Genomic DNA, 6325 nt, shown 5'->3' with positions numbered 1-6325 from the left:
ATTTGTGGTCGGATTTTCAAGCCATGGCAGCAATTAGTGGATAGAAAAAGGTATATGACTTGTAATATCTGCCTCAGAGAGACCAAAAGTGATGACCATTATTAATAGCTGCTCTAAAGAAATGTACATCCTTTGAGAAATTTCAGCTTACATTAATTTTTAGAAAATATCTACAATAATTTTACCTGCAAAGCAACATTCTTAATTAGCTTTGTTTCACATTTTGCATTATTAATGAACAACCATTATTTTGGCAGATTCTAGATACAAAAAAATCCATCTATTTAATGCCTGATATGAGCAGGTTGTAATTACAGGTATGTCTAGCATCTTGCTTTTCCAGCAATTCTGGTTACCTCTTTCTAAATTGTGAGCAAGCAAGGGGCGTGCCAAGGATGCTTATGTGCTGTGTTCCTCTCACCCTTCCTTTATGTACTGTCAAACACAAAAGTGATAACACATTAGGGGGTCAACGTGCAGGCCAGGGTGCAAAGTTCAAGAAATTGGTGCAATATGTCATGAATTCTGCACTTTCTTTCTTGCCCACCACCAATTAGAAGCAGAGTTCTTTCTAAACATGTTTATCGTAACTTCGGGTGTTTTAATAATCTTCTACATACATACTATGAGGGGTCTGTTAGGCAGCTTCTACAAAACAGAGGCAACACTGTGAGGCAGTGACTGGATATCTGAGGTAGTGAAGGTAAGGGGATTTCAGGCTGTAATATCTGCTCTTGGATTTAAAAAAAAAAATGTATGATATTAAATTATATTTCTAAGCAATGTCTATGCCTGATATTCTTTATTACAACATGTCTCTATGTCTCCTTGATATTGTCATCAGTGCTTCATACTCTACAGAAAGGCAAGGGTCAAACCAGGCAAATTAGCAAAGTGGGCGCTATTAAGGGCAAAGAAAGTCTTCAGCAAAAAAGCACGAGCAAGGCAGGATGAATTTGGTGACAAACAGGACATCCATCAAGCCACTGCAGTTTAGGAACAATTTTACATACACAAGGAGGGTCATGCATGTCCCTATTGGCACACATGCAGAAGTGCTACTATGTATGGAGGAGAGAGACCAGTATGTAAACAGAGGCATCAGTATGTTGGTGGGCCAATAATAACCAGGGCCTCTCCCATTACTGCGTGCTCCCCCCCCCCGCCATATTCCTTTCTTTGTTTGCTGTCTGTTTGTCTGTTTCTCTCACAGTAAATTGTGGTTCTGTTTCTTTCATTTCAATTGAACTATTCTGCGCTAGATAAGGAAGGCAAAATGAAAAAAGAAACAAACAAAACACATGGGGATTGATAGTCTGTCAAATATGCCTCAACATCTTTTCATTAGCATCAATTGGAAGTTGAGTAAATACGAGTTAAAACAACTTTGTTAAAAAATAAATATATTTTTTCTGTTAAAAAAATAAAAGTAAAAAATCCAGGTTCAGCATTTAAAAAAAATGTAAAGAAAAGCACTGCCTATCAAAACTGTGTTTGTCTGTACGTAGCTCTCCCAAAGGTAAACACTTTTTCTACTATATTTGGGTGCAATTTAGGTCATAGTAAAGTTGGGAGACTGAGCTGCTTGGGAGAACTATACTTTTATTGATAAGCATTGGTGATGAAAACAAAATGCATTTAATATGTGATTAAACAGACACTCAGGGGGCCATTGACCAACTGTCATACTTTTTTCTTTCCGATTTAGATTTTTAGAGCTAAAAGTTGCAGGAAAAAAAAAGTTGTGAATTTTTTGGGATTTACTATGCATCCAAATGGCTAAAAATCCTAATCCTAATACAGGCAGCACTGTATTCATTGTGTGTAGTGATAACCTGTTTTATGCACCCTGACCTTCCTTAAGGAAATGATAACCAGTGTAATCCCTCATTTATTCCCTTTTGGATGAATTCTCTTTGTACTTGATAGTAACTAAGCTGTTATCTAAAATGCTCATGACCTGGGTTTTTCAATAGAATTTGAATCGTCATACCTTTAGGTCAACTAAAAAATAATTTAATAACGAATTAAACCCAACAGGATTGTGTTGCCCTCAATAAGGACTAATTATATCTTAGTTGTGTTTAAGTACCCTTGTACCATTTTATTATTACAGAGAAAAAGGAAATAATTTTAAAAATGTACATTATTTGATTAAAATGGAGTCTATGGGAGATAGCCTTTCCATAATTCGGAACTTTCTGCATAACAGATGCCATATCTGTAAAACAACCCTTCATTTTATTTATTTTTTTGTCTGTTTACACCAGGTCCCAAGCATTCTGCATAACTGATCCCATATCTATATTTATATTGTTTCAGGTTCAGGTTTTTTTTAACTTTCACTTAGCTGTGGTTTCTTATCCCTTTCACTCTCATTATTAAACAACCTATCGGCAGTGTGATAAGGCCTCTAGTGCACATGGCACTTTTAAAATGGCTAAAAAGAGATTAAATCTCCTCCTGGAAATCCCATTGACATTAATGGGGAAAAACAGAATTCTTCAGTAGTGCGCAATGATACTCAAGGGCAATAAATCTCTGTAAGTTTCAGAATCCAGTGTCCCTTGATTACATTTATCTACCTATTGCAGTGTAACACCTTAATATGTTTATATAGACATTTGGGAAAGGTACAAAACAAATCAATACAAATGAGCAATTCCATACATTTGTCAAAGCTGAATATTCTGTGCACAAAATAATACACCCACTTGAAGTATATAAGGCTGTGAAAGAATACCATTACATAAAGTTATTTTACAGAACGCACAGGAAGCATCCATCTGAATGAAGATATTTCTTTCAACTGAAATATAACAAAGAGCTACAAAGTAAATCAAAGTGTTTATTCCGTGCATAAAAAAACAAATGGTACAAGTCTGTTACCAGTCACAATATTTGTAAGGTATAATGTTTTTATTTCCGAATGTACTAATCTTTAATCTCCATTATTGTTACAAGTGTGCATTTAGGGCTTTATATGTGAGGTAATATTTCTGCTGGAGGCTGAAGAAATAAATAAAGCCCTAACTAGTGATGTAGTATAAGTTCACCAATAAAATTACATTTACATTGGTGTATCATATGTATAAAAAATATATATGATTGTACAAAAAATAGTCCACACTCTGTGTTGCAGTGCATGATGTGAAGCTTTGCCAGAGTAAAATCACAAATCAACAGATCAACAGAACTTATAAATTGCTTGTAAAAAGTAATAATAAGTAAAAAGTTAACAATTAGCTGTAAATCTGAGTTGTAACCTTAAACACCGTCCTAATCTCTACCTTCTGTACACTGGTTCTCAGAGAGCCCAAAATGACAAATTCAAAATGGCACATAAGCTAGACACCCCCCCCCGTGGAAGAGCATGTGTGGGGGGGGGGGGGCTGCGCGGATATGAATGCCAGGAAGACAGCAGCAGGCGTGCTCGGACAGATGCACGCACGTCCTCGGGGGGGGGGAAGGGGGTGCGCGCATAGCACCTAAGAGACTCTGGCACATACTGACACCTTCTCTCATTGTGTAAAGTAATTGACTTTACAAAGTACTCATCTAATCCAGTTGACTTAAATGACCACTAATAGATATATTATGGCCTGGATGAATGAAAACCATAGGGACACTTTGTGCAAAGCATGGCAAGTACTTGATACTTAGCATGGCAGCTTCCTTAGCTTTCCCAAACTTGCTGTTGTCTGCAGTAGAGATGTAGCGAACTGTTCGCCGGCGAACTAATTCGCGCGAACATCGGGTGTTCGCAAGTCCGCAAATTCGCGAACTTTTCGTGATGTTCGCAATTTGGGTTCGCCGGCACCGAAAAAATCGCAAAACTTACGATAACGGTACGAATGCTCCGAAAAAGTCGCAAAACTTACGATAACTTTACGAATGCTCCGAAAAAGTCGCAAAACTTACGATAACGTTACGAATGCTCCGAAAAAGTCGCAAAACTTACGATAACGTTACGAATGATCCGAAAAAGTTGCAAAACTTACGATAACGTTACGAATGATCCGAAAAAGTCGCAAAACTTACGATAACGTTACGAATGATCCGAAAAAGTCGCAAAACTTACGATAACGTTACGAATGATCCGAAAAAGTCGCAAAACTTACGATAACGTTACGAATGCTCCGAAAAAGTCGCAAAACTTACGATAACGTTACGAATGATCCGAAAAAGTCGCAAAACTTCCGATAACGTTACGAAAGCTCCGAAAAAGTCGCAAAACTTACGATAACTTTACGAAAGCGCCGGAAAATACGAAAAAGTCGCAAAATTACCGATCATTTCGAAAAACGGCGTGTGTCAATTTTTCAGAGGTTTTTGCCCTTGATCCCCCTCCTGCATGCCACTGTCCAGGTCGTGGCACCCTTTAAACAACTTTAAAATCAGTTTTCTGGGCATAAATGGCTTTTCTAGGTTTTAAAGTTCGCCTTCCCATTGAAGTCTATGGGGTTCGCAAAGTTCGCGAATATTCGCAATTTTCGGCGGAAGTTCGCGAACAGGTTCGCGAACTTTTTTTTTGAGGTTCGCTACATCCCTAGTCTGCAGCTGCATTTTTCTTTCAAGCAGTGTTGTAACTATTCAAGGCAGGAGGGTGTAAGGGTCCTCCATCCACCTTTCCCTAATCACCTTTCCCTAATCTGCAGCTGCCAACATGTTATATTTATGACGAGTTCACAGGGGGTCACGCTGAGTGTCCTTTTATTATTTATTTGATTATTGAAACTCAGCGGTAGCGGCTACATCTCCCACCCTAGGCTTATACTCGAGTCATTAAGTTGTTCCAGTTTTCTTAGGTAAAATTAGGTACCTCGGCTTATATTCGGATTGGCTTATACTCGAGTATATATGTATGTGTTAGATGTAGATGTGTTAGATGTAGTTGTTGCATATATTTTTTTGGGGGTTGGAGAAATGAAGGGTGTAGTGGATAACCTCATCTTTGCCCTAGGCCTACAGTGCCTTGGGTGGAGATGAATAAAAAAAGGGATGAAAAGAAGATAGCAAGCAGGATAGGAAGATAGAACACAAGCAGAATTTTAGATATAGAGAAAGTAATTTGGTAAGTAATGATGAGCGAATCTGTCCCATTTTGCTTTGACGTAAAAGTTGCGAAACCGCAAGAAAATTCACGAAACGCCCAAAAAATTTGTGAAACGCATTTGTTGCGCAATACGACCACTCCCAGCTTTTGACGTGACCGTGCCCAATTTGACGAGCAAAAAAAAAAAAATCTGCGCAACGAATTTTTCAGCGGCAAATTTTCACTGAACTTTCGCAAAAAACAATTCTCCAATGGCAAAATGCGGAAATTGCTGCGAATCCGTGCCTGGCGAAAAAATTCACTCATCGCTATTGGCAAGTAGTTTATATATTTGCATTTCTGGATATAACATAAAATAGATGCACTTTGAGTCATAGTGCTTTTCTATTGTGCAACTGCTGATGGTAACTTCCACAGGTCACACTGTGTCTAGTTGTCCACTCCATGCTGTGATGAGAAACTCCATAGGACCCACTGGTTTACAAGTAAAGTATAAATGAATATTTACAGGGGTGGTCAGTTCTTAGTTTAAAAAAGCCTTGTATTTTGACAAAAAAAAGAAATTAAAAAATCCAACAATTCGCCAGCTAAACCTTGCCTAGATCACGTGGAAGTCAATGGCAGATGTCTCTTTTCTTCTGCAACAATTTGAAAGAGCAGCAGTTTTGGACTTTTTCATGGACTTTTTCAGTTCAGACTTTTTAGTAAGTGTATGACGTTCATGGAAATATGTTTATTTGAATTTTAAAATACAACAAAATGAGAAATGTTAGAGTTTTAGTAATGTTGTGGAAAGAAAAGCGGAAAGGTTATTTTTCTTTTCAACACTCTATAATATATATATAATTATATGGTTTTTAGAACTAGTGGAAAAGCAGAAAAAATAAGACTTGTAAATGTAAAAAAGGTCTGCTCCCCAGATGCCCAAGAAAATCAGCCTAATTGCCAGTACTGTAGCCTACTTCTGCTACCTGTCAATCTGTTGGGCCCTCTTTAGTTTTATCTCAACCTCATTTTCTTTGTCATTTTCTGCAATAAATGCCTGCTTATCATTCAGCGTCCTGCAAAAATGTATTTCTTTAGAACCCACACATTTAAATTTGACATTCTTCTTAAAGTTGAATTTCAATCTTTAATTACACATTGAAAGTATTTTAATACTATACTAAAAGCAAATCTACACTGCAAGCATTTTTTGGGAAAAAGCACTCTACACAATCACAATTTGATACCAATATTTTTAATTAATTAAATTAAACACATATTATA

Source organism: Xenopus tropicalis, chromosome 6, assembly GCF_000004195.4.
Source record: "Xenopus tropicalis strain Nigerian chromosome 6, UCB_Xtro_10.0, whole genome shotgun sequence".
Taxonomy (NCBI): Eukaryota; Metazoa; Chordata; class Amphibia; order Anura; family Pipidae; genus Xenopus; species Xenopus tropicalis.
This window is presented reverse-complemented; position numbering follows the sequence as displayed.